The sequence below is a fragment of the Manis pentadactyla genome, chromosome 15 (genome assembly GCF_030020395.1).
Source record: "Manis pentadactyla isolate mManPen7 chromosome 15, mManPen7.hap1, whole genome shotgun sequence".
Lineage (NCBI taxonomy): Eukaryota > Metazoa > Chordata > Mammalia > Pholidota > Manidae > Manis > Manis pentadactyla.
Genome location: NC_080033.1, coordinates 14,123,926 through 14,142,669, shown reverse-complemented (window position 1 = coordinate 14,142,669; position 18,744 = coordinate 14,123,926). Strand labels below are relative to the sequence as shown.

The 18,744-nt window shown below is 40.0% G+C and overlaps 1 long non-coding RNA gene across 2 annotated transcripts; it reads left to right on the top strand.

Moving 5' to 3' along the window:
- Positions 1-10,472: 10,472 nt before the first annotated feature.
- LOC118907917 (uncharacterized) lies at positions 10,473-18,356 on the top strand. Of its 2 annotated transcripts, none has more exons than XR_008994193.1 (3): positions 10,473-13,080; positions 13,201-13,323; positions 14,366-18,356. It is a non-coding gene; the product is annotated as an uncharacterized LOC118907917 (long non-coding RNA). The 2 variants fall into 2 exon arrangements; XR_008994194.1 differs by having other exon boundaries at positions 10,484-13,080; positions 14,444-18,356.
- The last annotated feature ends 388 nt before the right edge of the window (positions 18,357-18,744 follow it).

The following is an 18,744-nucleotide window of genomic DNA, read 5'->3' as shown; positions in this document are numbered from 1 at the left end:
GTTTTCCTATATGGCATTTATTTAATGGTACCCTCAACCACACAATATACTTGCTTTTCAATTATGCAGGAAACAGACCACATGTTGGGCCATAAAATAAGACTGAGTAACTGTCAAAGGACTAACCATGCAGATTATGTTCTTTAATATGAATAGAGCCTCAATGATTAAAGATACATAGAAAATCCTGTTTTCTCCCAGACGCTTGAGAGTCTTAGCTTTTAATTTCAGGTATATGATTCACCTAAAAACTTGTCTGTGGTATGAAGTATAGATTGCGGTTCATTTTTTCCTACTTATATAGATCTTCAGTTGTTCTAGCACTTATTGTTAAAAAAGACTTTCATCTCCTGCACAGAGTTGCTTTGGAAATTCTATCAAAAATCAATTGTTGTGGGGGAGACTTGGTGAAGGGGGGAGCCTAGTAAACATAATGTTCTTCATGTAATTGTAGATTAATGATAACAAACAAACAAAAAATCAATTGACCCTGAATTTATACCTGTAGACTAGCAATGTACAATTGTAAAATAAAAATACAATTTATACCCAAAGTAAGCAGAAGGAGGGACATAATAAAGATCAGAGAAGAAATAAATAAAATTGAGAAGAATAAAACAATAGAAAAAATCAGTGAAACCAAGAGCTGGTTCTTTGAAAAAATAAGCAAAACAGATAAACCCCTAGCCACACTTATTAAGAGAAAAGAGAATCTACACACACAGAATCAGAAATGACAAAAAATCACAATGGACCCCACAGAAATACAAAGAATTATTAGACAATACTATGAAAATCTATATGCTAACAAGCTGGAAGAACTGGACAACTTCCCAGAAAAATACAACCTTCCAAGACTGACCAAGGAAGAAACAAAATCTAAACAGACCAATCAGCAGCAATGAAATTGAATCAGTAATGAAAAAACTACCCAAGAACAAAACCCCTGGGTCACATGGGCTCACTGCTGAATTTTATCAGACAATACTCATTGTCCTTAATGTTTTCCAAAAAATAGAAGAAGAGGGAATACTTCCAAACTAATTCTATGAAGCCAGCATCACTCTAATACCAAAATCAGGCACCCCACAAAAAAGAAAATTACAGCCCATTATCCCTGATGAACATACATGCAAAAACACTCAACAAAATATTAGCAAACTGAATTAGAAAATACATCAAGACGATTATACACCATGACCAAGTGGGACTCATTTCAGGGATGCAAGGATAGTACAACATTCGAAAATCCATCATCATCATCCACATCAAAAAAAGATGGACAAAAACCACATGATCATCTCCACAGACGCTGAAAAAACATTTGACAAAACTCAACATCCATTCATGATAAAAACTCTCAACAAAATGGGTACAGAGGGCAAATACCTCAACATAATAAAGGCCATATATGACAAACCCACAGCCAACATCATACTTAACAGTGAGAAGCTGAAAGCTTTTCCTCTAAGATTGGGAACAAGAAAATGATGCCCACTCTCCCCACTGTTATTCAGCATAGTTCTGGAGGTCCTTGCCACGGCAATCAGACAAAGAAATACAAGGTATCCAGATTGGTAAAGAAGTCAAACTGTCACTATTTGCAGATGACATGATATTGTACATAAAAATCCCTAAAGACTCCACTCCAAAACTACTAGAATATCTGAATTCAGCAGTTGCAGGATACAAAATTAATACACAGAAATCTGTGGCTTTCCTATACACTAACAATGAACTAGCAGAAAGAGAAATCAGGAAAACAATTCCATTCACAATTGCATCAAAAATAATAAAATACTTAGGAATAAACCTAACCAAGGAAGGGAAAGGCCTAAACCCTGAAAACTAAAAGACAATCTTAAGGGAAATTAAAGACGACACTAACAAATGGAAACTCATCCTATGCTCTTGGCTATGAAGAATTAATATTGTCAAAATGGCCATCCTGCGTAAAGCAGTCTACAGATTCAATGCAATCCTATCAAAACACCAACAGCATTCTTCAACAAACTGGAACAAATATTTCTAAAATTCATATGGAACCATGAAAGACCCAGAATAGCCAAAGCAATCCTGGGAAGGAAGAAAAAACTGGGAGGGCAGGAATTATGCTCCCTGACTTCAAGCTCTACTACAAAGCCACAGTAATCAAGACAATTTGGTACAGGTACAAGAACAGACCCACAGACCAATGGAACAGAATAGAGACTCCAAACATTAACCCAAACATATATGGTCAATTAATATATAATAAAGGAGCCATGGATATACAGAGGGGAAATGACAGCCTCTCTACCAGGTGTTGTTGGCAAAACTGGACAGCTACATGTAAGAGAATGAAACTGGATCACTGTCTAGCCCCATACACAAAAGTAAATTCGAAGTGGATCCAAGACCTGAATGTAAGTCATGAAACCATAAAACTCTTAGAAAAAAACATATGCAAAAATCTCTTGGACATAAACATGAGCAACTTCTTCATGAACATATCTCCCCGGGCAAGGGAAACAAAAGCAAAAATGAACAAGTGGGACTATATCAAGCTGAAATGCTTCTGTACAGCAAAGGACACCATCAATAGAACAAAAAAGGCATCCTACAGTATGGGAGAATATATTCATAAAGGACAGATCCGATAAAGGGTTGACACCCAAAATATATAAAGAATTCATGCACCTCAGCAAACAAAAAGCAAATAATCCAATTAAAAAATGGGCAGAGGATCTGAACAGACACTTCTCCAAAGAAGAAATTCAGATGGCCAACAGGCACATGAAAAGATGCTCCACATCGCTAGTCATCAGAGAAATGCAAATTAAAACCACAATGAGATATCACCTCACACCAGTTAGGATGGCCAACATCCAAAAGACAAACAACAAATGTTGGCTAGGATGTGGAGAAAGGGGAACCCTCCTACACTGCTGGTGGGAATGTAAATTGGTTCAACCATTGTGGAAAGCAGTATGGAGGTTCCTCAAAAAACTCAAAATAGAAATACCATTTAACCCAGGAATTCCACTTCTAGGATACCCTAAGAATGCAGCAGCCCAGTTTGAAAAAGACTTGTGCACCCCTATGTTTAGCACAGCACTATTTACAATAGCCAAGAAATGGAAGCAACCTAAGTGTCCATCAGTAGATGAATGGATAAAGAAGATGTGGTACATATACACAATGGAATATTATTCAGCCATAAGAAGAAAACAAATCCTACCATTTGCAACAACATGGATGGAGCTAGAGGGTATTATGCTCAGTGAAATAAGCCAGGCGGAGAAAGACAAGTATCAAATGATTTCACTCATATGTGGAGTATAAGAGCAAAGAAAAAAAATGAAGGAACAAAACAGCAGAAGACTCACAGAACTCAAGAATGGACTAACAGTTACCAAAGGGAAAGGGACTGGGGAGGATGGGTGGGAAGGGAGGGATAAGGGGGAAAAAGGAGCATTACGATTAGCAGACATAATGTACAGGGAGGAGGGAGTTTAGGGGAGGGCTGTACAACACAGAGAAGACAAGTAGTGATTCTATAGCATCTTACTACGCTGATGGACAGTGACTGTAATGGGGCTGTGGGGGTGACTTGATGATGTGGGGAGTCTAGTAACCATAATGTTGCTCATGTAATTGTAGGTTAATGATACCAAAAAAAAAGTTTATAATAGTATCAAAAACATGAAATAAGTTTAATAAAAGTTAGACCAGATGTAAATAAATGGAGATGGTTGTGCTGTGGATTGGAAAAGTCAGTGTCTTTAATAAAATTTCTCCCAATTCTTCTACAGATTCAAAGCCATTCTAATAATTCAGCATCGTTTTTAAGTTGATAAAATTATTGTGAAGTTTATACAGTAGTCTCTCTTTATCCATAGGGATACATACCATGACCCCTACTGTGTGCCTGAAACCACAGATGGTACCAAACCTGTCGTTTTTTTCTTTCCTTGTTAAGTCAAGAACTTTCACCTTTTCACTTTAAAGGAAGCATTTTACAGCTTCTCCTCAACATATCTGAATTGCCAGCTTTGCTACTCTTGTACTTCAGGGCCATTATTAAGTAAAGTAAGGGCTACTTGAATACAAGGACTACAATCGTACACTCTGATAACTGGTTCAGCTACTAAGTAACTAACAGGTGGGTACCATATACAGTGTGGATACCCTGGATAAAGGGATGATTCATGTTCTGAGCAGGACCAAACAGGATGGCATGAGATTTCATTACATGCCTAACAATAGTGTGAATTTAAAATATGAATTGTTTACTTCTGAAATAGCCCATTTAACATTTTTAGACTGTAGTTGACTGAGTTAACTGAGATGCACAGTAACTGAAACCGCAGAAAGTGAAGTCGTGGGTGAGGGGGTAACTACTTTAGAGAAATCCAAGGGCCAGAATAGTCCAAATCAGTATTGAAAAGGAACGAAGTAGAAGACTTGTGGTATCTGATTTCAAGACTTGTTATAAAGCTATGATAAAGCAATAAGACAGTGGTGTTTGTCTAAGGATGGACAGATAGGTCAAAGGAATAGAATAGAGTACAGAAATAGACAACGATCCCCAGAGTTGAACTTGTATATTCCATCATGTCACAAAATAATGTGACCACAAAACCCATTTTCCCCCCAATTGTCATTAACACTAATGAGAAATATGTCTGATGCATGAATAAAAGGATAAACTTAGGTGATTATTGTAGGTAGTTAGCTAAGTGCTGAGGTTAGGAGCTTTACTGTGTCTTTAATATTAGGCCCTGTAGAAAGTTTCTAGTTGATCAGTGGCAGACTGGTCCTGTCCTACAGAACGGAAATGCCTCTCACCAAAGAGCTCAGAAAACTCCTTCCTTGGATCCTATAAGAGTTTTTAAGCACTGAAATTTGTTAATCTTCACAAGAAAAAGTGATACACATTCAATTGCATCATTAAAAAGTGAGAAAATCATTGTCCAAGGGAGAAAAACCTCTGAGAATTGAAGCCTCTAAAAAGACAGAAGAATTATCTGGAATTTCAGCACTAGCTTTATTTATTTCTACTTCTATGTTAATATTTGCATGGGAACTGTCGAAAATAGAACTTTGCTTTTTCCTCATATGTATAAAAATTACATTGATCATTTTTTGTATATATTCCTCTACCAAAATTACAACAGTGATATATTTTCACCACTAGTACAATGCAAAGATATGTAATAAATATCATTCCTCTAACCCAACTCCCTCAGACCTAATCTACAACTTCAACCAAGCTTATTTACATTTTCACACCTTTCTTCCTGCAGAACTATAGTGCAATATCAAAACCATGAAATTGGCATTGGTACAATCCACAGCACTTACTCAGATTTCACAAGTCTTATATATGCACTCATTTTTCTGTGTATGTATGTGATAGTTGTATGTAATTTTACCATGTGTATTAAGTTCCATGTAGCCACCACCAAAATTTACAAAACTGTTTCATCATCACAACGCTACCTTGTGCTAGCACTTTATAGCCATACTCACCCCTTCCAACATACTTAAGCCCTGGCAATCATTAATCTGTTTACCATTTCAATAATTTCTTAAGTTTCAAGACTAGTATATAAATGGAATCATACTGTATGTAAACTTTCTTTGATTGGCTTATTGATTCATTTATTTTTTGTCAAGCATAAATGCCTTGAGATGCATCTGAGTTGATGCATGTACCAATAGTTTGTTCCTTTTTATTGTTGAGCAGTATTTGATGATATGAGTACACCACAATTTCTTAAACTATCGTTTTAGGTAACGACATTTGGATTCCTCCTAGGTTTTAGTTAAAATGAATAAAAAATCTGAACATTCATATATAGATTTTGCATGAACAAAGCTCATATCTCTGGGATAAATGCACAAGAGTGCAATTTCTGGGACAAGTAGTAAGTGCATTTTGAATTTTTTAAACATTCATTTTATTATCATTAATCTACAATTACATGAAGAACATTATGGTTACTAGGCTCCCCCCTTCACCAAGTCCCCCCCACATACCCCTTCACAGTCACTGTCCATCAGCGTAGTAAGATGCTGTAATATCACTACTTGTCTTCTCTGTTGCACAGCCCTCCCCGTACCCCCCCCCACTATACATGCTAATCATAATGCCCCCTTTCTTTTTCCCTGACCTTATCCCTCCCTTGCCACCCATCCTCCCCAGTCCCTTTCCCTTTGGTAACTGTTAGTCCATTCTTGGGTTCTGTGATTCTGCTGTTTTGTTCCTTCAGTTTTCCTTTTTTCTTATACTCCACATATGAGTGAAATCATTTGGTACTTGTCTTTCTCCGCCTGGCTTAGTTCACTGAGCATAATACCCTCTAGCTCCATCCATGTTGTTGCAAATGGAGTGCTATAGATGTCCATTAGGTCCATCTGTTCTAGTGAGTTTTTCAGTGCCTCTGTGTCCTTACTTATTTTCTGTCTGGTGGATCTGTCCTTTGGAGTGAGTGGTGTTTTGACGTCTCCTACAGTGAATGCATTGCATTCTATTTCCTCCTTTAATTCTGTTAGCATTTGTTTCACATATGTTGGTGCTCCTGTATTGGGTGCATATATATTTATAATGGTTATATCCTCTTGTTGGACTTAGCCCTTTATCATTATGTAATGTCCTTCTTTATCACTTGTTACTTTCTTTGTTTTGAAGTCTATTTTGTCTGATACTAGTACTGCAACACCTGCTTTTTTTCCCTATTGTTTGCATGAAATATCTTTTTCCATCCCTTGACTTTTAGTCTGTACATGTCTTTGGGTTTGAGGTGAGTTTCTTGTAAGCAGCATATAGATGGGTCTTGCTTTTTAATCCATTCTATTACTATGTGTCTTTTGATTGGTGCCTTCAGTCCATTTACATTTAGGGTGATTATTGAAAGATATGTACTTATTGCCATTTCAGGCTTTAGATTCATGGTTCTCAAAGGTTCAAGGTTAGCTTCTTTAGTATCTTACTAACTTAACTTGCTTATTGAGCTATTATAAACACAGTGTGATGATTCTTTATTTCTCTCCCTTCTTATTCCTCCTCCTGTATTCTTTATACGTTAGGTGTTTTATTTTGTGGTCTTTTGTGTTTCCTTTGACTGCTTTTGTGGGAAGTTGATTTTATTTTTTGCCTTTAATTAGTATTTGATTGTTCTGCTTTCTTTGCTGTGATTTTATTTTTTCTGGTGACGTATTTGGCCTTAGGAGTGCTTCCATCTAGAGCAGTCCCTCTAAAATACCCTGTAGAAGTGGTTTATGGGAGGCAAATTCCCTCAACTTTTGCTTGTCTGGGAATTGTTTAATCACTCCTTCATATTTAAATGCTGGATACAGTATTCTTGGTTCAAGGCCCTGCTGTTTCATTGCATTAAATGTATCATGCCATTCTCTTCTGGCCTGTAAGGTTTCTGTTGAGAAGTCTGGTAACAGCCTGATGGGTTTTCCTTTGCAGGTGACCTTTTTCCTCTCTCTGATTGCCTTTCATACTCTGTCCTTGTCCCTGATTTCGCCATTTTAATTATTATGCTTCTTGGTGTTGTCCTCCTTGCATGCTTCCATGGTCTGAGCAACTATTTCCTCCCACAGTTTGGGAAAGTTTTCAGCAATTATTTGTTCAAATACAGTTTCTATCGCTTTTTCTCTCTTCTTCTTCTTCTGGTACCCCTATAATGTGGATATTGTTCTGTTTGGATTGGTCACACAGTTCTCTTAATATTCTTTCATTCCAGGAGATCCTTTTATCTCTCTCTCTGTCAGCTTCTCTGCATTCCTGTTCTCTGATTTCTATTCCATTAACAGCCTCTTGCACCTCATCCATTCTGCTTTTAAGTCCTACCAGAGATTGTTTTATTTCTGTATTCTCCCTCCCAACTTTATCTGTTAGCTCTTGCATTTTTCTCTGCAGCTCCATCAGAATGGTTATGACCTTTGTTTTGAATTCTTTTTCAGAACAATTGGTTAAATCTATCTCCCCAGATTCACTCTCAGGGGATGTCTGGGTTATTTTTGTCTGTATCAAATTCTTCTGCCTTTTCATGGCAATAGAGGTAGTGGTAGGCAGTTGCTGCATGTGTCAGCTGGGAGAACAAAGTACCTTCCTGCTTGCCTGTCACCTTCCCTTCCTGTGGGAACAGCAACCCCTAGCGGCTTGTGCTAGGCAGCTCCGTGCCGACAGGGTCTCTGAGTCTGGCCTGGGTGGCTGCAGAGGAGGCTTTGTGTGGCTGCTGTGGATGTGGCCGGTCTCCTCTATGGTGGCGCTGCACTGGAAGGGGAACGTGCGGGAGGCTGTTTATCACTGTGAGGGGCCTCAGAGCTGCACTGCTGCCCAGGGGGTTAGGGTGCCCAGAGTTCCCTGGGATTCCCAGCTGCTGGGCTGAGTGTGCCGGGATGCTTCCGTCCAGCTGTGAGGCTCCTGTCCCTTTAAGACTTTCAAAAAACACTCGCTTTTCTTTTGTCGCAGGGGTGCCAGCTGTGGGAACCCGCTCACAGGTTTTACTGTTCCATTTCCCTAGTATCCAGCACACCATGCACTGTGTGTCTGTGCTTCCGGTGTGGATGTCTTGGGCTGGGTATTTAGCAGTCCTGGGCTCCCACTCCCTCCCCACTCTGACTTCTCTCCTCTCACTGGGGATCTGTGGTGGGGGGCGCTTTTAGTTCCCGCTGGGCCATGGCTTGTATCTTACCCCCTTCGTGAGGTGCTGGGTTCCTGCAGGTGTAGATGTAGTCTGGCTGTTGTACTGTATCTTCTGGTCTCTCTTTTAGTAATAGTTGTATTTTCAAAAATATATATGGTTTTGGGAGATTTCCACTGCCCTACTCACACCGCCATCTTGGCTCCTCCCTGGAACAAGTCACTTTTTAAAAAATCTCTCCAGGTGATTCTCATGAAGAATTATGAAAACTTGACTAACCTAGTCCTTCCTGGGTGGGTGAATGCATCCACAAGTCCAAAAATATTAGCATTTCATTTGACAGCTGTTGACTTGAGATAAGGTTGGCACATATAACAAAAAAATACAGATCTCCCAGTTAAATTTGAATTTCAAATAAATATTTATTGCTTGGGAAAAACTTATACAATAAACTTATTCATTGTTTAGTGGAAATTAAAACTTAACTGGGCATCCTCTATTTTATCTTTCAATCTAAGCTTGGAAGAAATTATCATAAGCATCATTCATCCCATTATTTTGACTTAGATCACAAGCTTTTAGAAGAGCTATCTTTGCTTCAGTGTTGTAGTATTCCTTTGGGGTTATTTAATCCCAACATGAGCCCTCAAACTCTGTATCCAGTGTCCTTTTCAATTCTCCCAGCCTCCTTGAACAACACTTGGCCCTATAGGTTTTGAATGTGCCTCCCTTGTGTTCTTTTCCAACTAAAATCTTATCCTTATACTCCATTTCTATTTCCCTCCCATGCACTGATTCCTCTCCTCAAATCATGATATTTCTATCCTCGCCCTCCAACACCAAATTGTTTGTTTCCTCTGGCTGCATTCCATTTTTCTTTCTATAATTTGTTTTAAAGCTGCCTTTTGCAGAGTCTTGCTAGTCCTTTACATAAACTAGTTCTTGATAACAAACAGAAAGAAGAGCTTTTAAATATCTTCTTACTGATAAGGAAAATGAGGCTTTCATAGCAAAATTGAAGTGCTTCAGGCCACATCACTAATATGTTTTATAATAAAATCAGAATTTGAACCAAATTCTTAGCTGAGTCCCAGCCTCAATTTTTTCCACTGCATCAAAGAGTTTAAATGTCTTTCTTTCTCAATACAATTTAAGTTCCTAATAATCATAACCATCGAACTCCACCCATGTCCCTGTCCACTGACAACTACTAATCTGTTCTCTGTATAGTTTTGTCAATTTGAAGATGTTCTATAAATGGAATCACACAAAATGTACCTTTTGCCATGGCTTTGGTTTCTTTTTATTAAGCATAGTGCCCTTCAGTTCTGTCTCATTTGTTGCACATGATAATTAGTTTTTTATTAGTGTTATTCTATTGTACATATGTTTTCTTAGATTTTGTCAGTTTGCCACCAATTCGTCACAAAGCCAATTATATTACCTGTACTTTCTTATTTTCTGTGGTCTTGGAGCTCTGGCATTTGGGGGCATTACAGACCTCCTTCCAAGGTCTGGCCAATACTTAGTGATAGCAAGGTCTTGGCAAGACGCATGCTTTTCATATAACAAACCAACCAAACCATGTCCTTCATATACAAACATCCCAAGGCAGTAGTTCCCTTGCACTGAATCATCCATCCCAGGGACTGCACCAGGCAGCTAGAGACTGCTGCTGTGTTAAGAAACAAAACTTGGTAAAAAAGATTGGCGTTATTCAATGAGTCATGAGTTAGGGACCTCCAAACTAGTGGGTGCAAAGAAGCTATAACAACTATACTAGGGAAGAGATTTTATGAGACAGAAGGGTGCAGGAACAAAGAAGTACTGGTATCTTCTAGATTACAGCATCTTTCCTTCCAAGTTCCAACTTCGTCAGTCTTTCATCTTCCATATCTCAGGACCACTTCCCTGGTTGTATTCATGAGCAGCACAATGATCTGTTCCACTGTACCCTATAAGTTGTTCTCTTGTATCTTCTAATAATTTTATGAATGCTCTTGATACAATGAGATCTCTGTGACCTGGAGGAAAACCCTCTTCTAATCATGCTGGCGCCCCAGTCTCAAATTTCCAGCCTCGAGAAATGTGCACAATAAATTTCTCCTTATAAACAGCAATTTATAATACTTATAATATACATTTGTATTTATTGTCTATTTGTAATAAATTTATATTTATTATAAAATATAATGTATAACTTATAATACATCTATAATTTATAACAAATGCTGTGTTATTTTGTTATAGCAGCCCAAACCAAGACAGGTTTTCAGAGTAACAATCTTTTAATGATACTGTGAGAGGTTTACCTTTTACCCTGACAAATCTTTTATCTTTTAAAAAGCTTCATATTATTTTTTCCAGTTTCATTGAGATATAATTAACTACCTTTTTTATTCAGACCCTGTGATTGAATTAAGCATTTTCAGCGTTCCTTACTTTTTTGTGCCCTCCCATATTCTAACTGTAAGTTAGATGCCTTCTCAAGCTTTGCTTCAAACATTTGAGATGCTGTCCTTGTCTCCACTCTTGCCAGTTTTCTCCTGAATTCTTCAGTTGCTCGGTTTAACAACAAAAGCTCATGTTGAGCATTACACACGGCATGGGAGAACTGCTGAAGAATTTTCTCAGAAGCACAATTCCTGGGCTCATATGCTTCAGTCTCTTGCTGTTCCTTCTTTTCTCTCCTTTTCTATTTTGTAGTTAATTTGCTTCCCAAAGTATTTCCAGTGTTCCAATCTTTGCCTTTTCAAGGCACAGAATTAGAACCACAGTCATTCTCCATTTGTAATAGGACAAAACAGGAATTGGTGGTGGGAACAGTACTAAGTGCCTCAGAGGCCATTGTAAAGATTTTTCTTTTGAAATAATTCTGTCAAGAAGTCATTCATGAATAAAAGCCATATTTCACCCAGAGGCTAAGTTAGATGCTCCAAAATGTATTCTTCCAACATACACAGACAACAATATAGGGCTGGGTGAGATCTAACTCTGAGAAGAGTAGAGGCCCCTAAAACCTGTCACTCAAGGGCCCTGTGGCTGGGTTTGCCCTGGCGGGTCTCTGTGCTGCAGCCATGGCCCAGGTGCCAGGGCGTGCGGTCTGATTCAGGTCCCCCAGGCTGAATCCCCAAAAGCCAGCTGGCAGAGCAGATACACTGCTTTAGGAGCTCTGGAGTCAGCACCTGCCTACGTTGTCCTTTATGACCCAGCCTCAAGAAGTCATATGCTTTCATTTCCAACTACAGACAGGCTCAACAAGATTCAAGAGGAGGGAACTGGCTTTCTCTCCTCCTCAAAGTCATACTGAAAGAACATGTGTGAGATGGGGAGATCTTGTGATTATTTGGAAAAAATAAGCAGCCACAACACTCTTGCCAGAAGCAAGTGTGTGGGAGATACAATTTTTCTGCCCTTGATTTTGGATTTGACCATGTGACTTGCCTTGGCCAAGGAGCCAGCTTCCATCTGGGAATTTCTTGCGATTCTTGCCTTAGAACCTCGAGCTGCAAAGATGTCTGAGGCTAGCATGCTAGTGAAGACAACCAGACTAGACCCATGGAAAGACCACATGGAGAAACTCTGGTTTACATGGAATAAGAGAGATGTCCAGCCAGCTCCCAGTTGCTTCTGGAACTCCACACTGTTCCGGGTTCAACTATCATGAAAAACCTGAACTGTCCAGCCAGTCTGTTTCTGAACTCCTGACCCAGAGGAACAATGGAAGATAATAAATGATAGCTGGTGTTTAAAACCATTAAACTAGAGAGACTGAATGTAAAGATAATTCCAGCTCATACATGACACATGACAAAGAACTCTGACCCAGAAACTCTGCAGCAGCCAACTGATTTTCAGGAAGAAAACCGAGCTACAACCTTGGCAGCAATCAGCTCACAACACTCAGGACTTGGTCGGTGATGGCCAGCTTCCCTATTTTTTTTTGCCTCTGCTTCCAGTTCAGGACCAACCAGGGAAAGCCATACCAATCCCCAAATCAGTCACATACGATGCACTGCTCCTAGTTAAGCCTGCTTTCAGCTTCTCTATGCCAGTGACCTCCGATCAGAGTATGCCTAGAGACGGCCCTTTTTCACTCCTGCTCTCCTGAATACCTTTGAGTCTTGTCAAACACAAGTGATGGTGGCTGTAACGCCAGTAATTTTAAACAACCCAAAAATAACAAGAAAGGACATTAATTACATAAATAACATGTAAAAGTAAGAAATATTGTGGGAAGAACACTTAATGTTCAACAACGATTTGGTTTTAAATGCAGCTTAGGAAAACATATTTATATGAAATGATATAAGCTTAAATATAGCTATGTCTGAATGGAGAAATTATGGTTTTGCTCTTTCCTGATGGTGGACGGCGCATGGAGGACTTAGTGTTTTGGGGTTTGGGCGCCTGGCCTCTGCAAACGGGATGCTCCCAGGTGAAACTCTTGAGCTCACCTGTGGTGGCCTTGTCACACCCCCGCCGCACCTTGGTGTGGGGCTTCAGGCGGGACCTAGGCCTGTGCACAGGTTTCTGGAAAATGAGGTCTCCCGGCCAGGCACCGGCACCTCTCTGCTTGCGGGCGGCACAGGAGGGCAGAGCAGGTCTTCCGCTGGACTGCGATCTGGGAAGGCACCGTGGTGGCTTGGGGCCTGAGACATACACGCGCACATCTGGAAAGGTGAATCCCCCAATCTTACGGCATGAGGGTGGCAGGAATAGCCAGTAGTCTTCGGTGGCAGGGAGGCAAGAAACTCAGGTCTAGGGCAAAGGAGTTCCACATTCCCCAATTCCAGCGTGTGGGTTTTTTCCAACACATCGAAGCAGTTCTTGGATACCAGCTGAGTGTCCTACAGTTCAACTCAATCTGACGCTGTCTACATGTAGACATCATCCGATTCCACAGGTTAAGGGCTCAAGACTCCTCCCATCCCCCATTCAAGATGCCAATCACAAGTTTGATTGCCGCCTGGGCTCCGAACAACCAGCTGTAGGTTGGAGGTTCTAATAACCCCCTCCTCAGAATTGTTTAATTTGCTCAGGTTTGTTAATTTGTCACAGAATTCAGAGGAACATTTTACTTACTATATTACCAGTTTATTATAAAAGGATGTAACTTAGGAAGAGCCAGGTGGAAGAGATGCATCGGGTAAGGTATGGGGAAGGGGTGCAAAGCTCTCTAAGTGTGCCATTCTCTCCGAATCTTCACCAGCCCTGAAGCTCTCTGAACCCTTTCTTTCTTGGTTTTTATGGAGGCTTCACTACATAGGCATGATTGCTAAAATCATTGCCATTGGCTATTGATTCAGCCTCCAGCTCCCTCCACCCCCTGAGGGGACAAAGTTTTCAGAGTCCCATTATCACCTGCTGTTATATTATGTTTATTATAGATAATCTATCAGAGTGGGTCTGTCATCAATATACACACGTCTACATACAGGGATCCTGATTATCTCAGGATCCCACCTCTGGTTCCCTGCCCCTCCCCAATTCCCTTAAGTTTTTCAGTCTCTGCATTTCATTTGTGCTCCTCACAGCCCTGTGCCTGACTTTGGTTCCCTCTGAGTTCTGTTACAAGCATTTCACAATTTACAGTGATTCAAGGGGGATGGCCCAGGGCCCTATCCCAGTCCTGCTGGCACACTTTGCCTAGGACTTCTTTCACACCCATTCAACAGGGGAGGCTGATACTAACATGCAAACCTTGTTTTCTACTTTTCCAGGTGAAGGGATATTGGAAGAGATTCTAGAAGCATGTGTGACTATTTAAGAGAAATCTTTTAATATCTGCACCATGATAGGTCCTGGAGGTGCCTTGCGGTGGGGCTTTGGGAGATGTAGTTAGCAGGAAGCTGTGGATATTAAAGGAAAGAAAAGGTAAGATCCCTCCCAATTCAACAATCCAAGATAAAGTCCTGAATGCCTCCATGGCTATTTAATATCCAGAAGCCAGGCCCTCACCTCTATCAAGGCTACAGGCCTATGGGTACCAGTGAGGTTAATATAGTAAAAATTGGTAAAGGGAAACCTCACAGACATGGTGTCTGGAGGCCTGCAGGGGGCGCTCCCATGCCCATCACTCCCGGTCAATTGCAGACCCCTCAAGGAGGAGGACCCTTGTAACTCTACAATTTTGGCTACTTCACCACCCAGGAGGAGGAGGCAAAAGTTCCTGCCTCCAGCAATAGCCCAGCTAATGAGCAACTGTTACAACTCTGCTAATTAACAGCTACAACACATGGGACTCCCAGTATCCTCCAATGGACTTCTTACTTGGAACACTCCCCATTCTCTTCTATAAAAGCCTCCTCCTTTCCTTTGTTCTCTAGACTGCCTATGGCTTTGCCATAGTTTGCTTTTTTTGATTTGCAATTCTCTTTTCCTCAACAGACCCATTTTACTGGTAAAATAACTGATGGCTTTATTTTTATTTTGTTATTATAGTATTGGCAATAAAGAATCTTATATTGGTTTCAAATGTACAACACAGTGGTTCAGCAGTTACCCATATTAAATCTCCACCCCCTCTAGTGTGGTTACTATCAACATAGAAAAATGTTACAGAATCATTGACTATATTCTCTATGCTGTACTACCGTCCCCATGACCACCTTATATTGTGATTGTGAATTATTGGGCCCCTTTATTTCCCTCCCATTCCCCTACCACCCATGCCAACCCCTCCCACTGGTAACCACTAATGACTTTTTAGTGTCTGAGTCTAAAGCTGTTTTGTTCTGTTTATATATTCCACAAGTAAGTGAAATCATATAGTATTTGTCTTTGTCTGCCTGGCTTATTTCACTGAAGAGAATACCTTCTAGCTCCATCCGTTGTGGCAAATGGCAGGATTTATTTTCTTTTTATGGCTGTGTATATGAACCACATCTTCTTTATCTATTATTCATCTATTGATGGACACTTAAGTTGCTTCTGTATTTTGGCTATTGCAAATAGTACAGTGATTAACATAGGGGTGCATGTATCTTTTCAAATCAGGGATTGTTTTCTTTGGGTAAATTCCTGGATTACACTGGGTCAAATGGTACTTCTATTTTTAATTTTTTGAGGAACCTCCATATTGCTTTCCACAGCAATTGCACCAATTTACATCCCTGCCCACAGTGTAGGAGGGTTCCCCTTTCTCCATATCCTGCCAGCATTTGTTATTTTTCATTCATTCTGACTGGTGTAAGGTCATATCTCATTGCGGTTTTGACTTGTATTTCCCTGATGATTAGAGCTGTGGAGCATCTTTTCATGTGCCTCTTGGCCCTCTGTATTTCCTCTTTGGAGAAATGTCTATTCAGGACCTCCACCCATTTTTTAATCAGGTTTTTTTTTTGTTTCTTGAGGCATATAAGTCTTTATATATTTGGATGTTAACCCTTCATCATATGAGTCTGTTACAAGTATGTTCTCCCATACTGTAGGGTTGCCTTTTTGTTCTGCTGGTCCTTTGGTGTATTCCCACTTGTTCGTTTTTTATTTTGTTTCCCAAGCCCAAGGAGATGTGTCCAGGAAAAAATTGCTCATGCTCATGTTCAAAAGATTTTTGCCTATGTTTTCTTCTAAGTTTTATGGTTTCTTGACTTAGATTCATGTCTTTGATCCATATCGAGTTTACTTTTGTGCATGGAGTTAAGACAATAGTCCAGTTTCATTCTCTTGCATGTAGCTTTCCAGTTTTCCCAACACAAGCTGTTGTAGAGGTTGTTTTTTCCCCCATTGTATATTCATGGCTCCTTTATCCCATATAATTGAACAAATATATGTTGGTTTATATCTGGGCTCTCTATTCTGTTCCATTGATCTATGGGTCTCTTCTTGTGCCGGTACCAAACTGTTTTGATTACTGTAGCTTTGTAGTAGAGTTTGAAGTTGGGGAGTGTCATAACCCCAGATGTTCCTGTTTCTAAGGATTGCTTTGGCTATTTATGGTCTTTTGCAGTTACATATGAGTTTTAGAACTATTCTAGTTCATTTAAAAGTGCTGTTGATATTTTGATAGGTATTGCATTGAATCTGTAATTTGCTTTGGAAAGGATGGTCATTTTGACAATATTAATTCTTCCTATCCATGAGCACAGGTTACTTTTCCATTTACTGATGTCTTCTTTAATTTGTCTCATGAGTGTCTTATGGTTTCACACTATAGGTCTTTCACCTCCTTGGTTAGGTTCCTAGTTATTTTATTCTTTTTGATGCACTTGTAAATGGAGTTGTTTTCCTATTTCTTTTTCTGCTAGTTCATTGTTAGTATGTAGGAAAGCAACAGATTTCTGTGTATTAATTTTATGTCCTGAAAACTCTGCTGAATTCAGTTATTCTAGTAGTTTTTCGGTGGAGTTTTTAGGGTTTTCTATGTATAATATGACTGTTACCAGCCAGAATGCTGTTTTTCCCAGGATCATATCTCAGAGGCAACGAAGAATGAAGCCAGCAGACAAAGAGTATGGAGTAACCAGCACAGCTCTTTTAATGAGTGAAAAGAGGAAGTTCCTGCTAATCAGTAGGGGCTGGAAGAGAGGATGCCCTCAGGGCTGTGGTGTCTGGGGTTTATATTGCCTCCGGCCAGGATGAAGTCCTACTCCCCACCTCCAATCCCCAATAGAGAACTGAACTAATGACATCACAGCTCATTCCTGTTTGGGTGAAAGCACAATGCTTAATTTGCACAGGAAATAACAGTCAGAACAGCTGAGGTCTATCTAAGTATACTTTTGGATGGCTGAATTGGATTGTGGCATGTTTTTGTTTTTGTTTTTGAAACTTACAAGGGTTTTTAAACTTCCTGAAATTTACAAGGGCCCTGAACTTTGCCTGTGTCCTACTATCACCTGCCTCACTCAATAAAGAGTGACTGTTTAGCTTCTTCCTTACAGATTTCAGTGCCTTTTAAAATGATGTTTTGTCTGATTGCTGTGGCTAGGCCCTCCAGTACAATGTTGAATAAAAGTGGTGAGAATGGACATTCTTGTCTTTTTCCTAATCTTAGAGGAAAAGCTTTTAGCTTTTTGCTATTAATAGTATCTGACAGCTTTATTTTTAAGTTTAGCAATATAGTATCAGATCTGTTTATGCCTTTTCTTAGAGAGAACTTTGGAAAATTTAAGGAGGCACCTAAAAAACCTCATTAGTGAAGATAAATACTTTAATGTATTATTTTTAAAAATCAAAATTAACTGCAAAAAAATCCATGAACAAAACTGTAAAATTATGCATCCTTTTTACACCTCCCCCCATCAACACTACAAGGTAAATTACCTCCAAAGAGCAACTGTCCCGCAGTCTCCAATAAAAACCCCAGGGATTCTGGATCAGGCCTTGGGTCCTCACCATGCTATTACTACCACTGGGGTACCTTTTGCTATTTGCCCCAAGTTCAGCCTCTCTCCCCACTAAATCCTGGGACACTAGACCAGAACCACTCTCACCACCATGCAGGAATTGGTCCAAGCCAATCCCACTCTCCCCAAAAACAGCCTTTGTGGTCCCTGTCCATACTGGCACGTCCTCCTACCCTCCAGGATGCAAGCTGGGTGTGGCTTCCAGCCGGGAGTCCCAGCCCAACATCTCCCTGCTTCCCCTTTCCTCACGTGCTTTGCCCAGAGCCATGCCCACTTCCCCCAGATCAGGATCCCTGGCACATCCAGACTCTGGTTTCCGCTGTGGGAAGGGCACACAGGGTCTAGACTTGACCTGGGTGAGCCTAGCTTACCTGTGCCACCCAAGGTCAGTGTGCATGGTCTGGCTGCCCACTTCCAGGGTGCCAGAACCACATTTCCTAGACTCCTTGGGCATTTCCACGATGCTGTTTGCCCAGCTCAATGGCCCTTGGAGGAGACACGTGAACCGGGAAGAAAACGTGAACCTCCAAGGATGAAAGGATGACTCAACTCTAGAAAAATGTATTACTATAATAATTTACATTAATACACCAATTTAATAAATAAATGAAAAAGAAGACAGTATAGGACCAAGTTGGCCAATTGTTAAAAACGATAAAAAAAAATCCTGATAAAATACAAGTCATTTTTTTATCAAAATGCTTTATATTACACAAAAGTAAATTCGAAATGGATCAAAGATCTGAATGTAA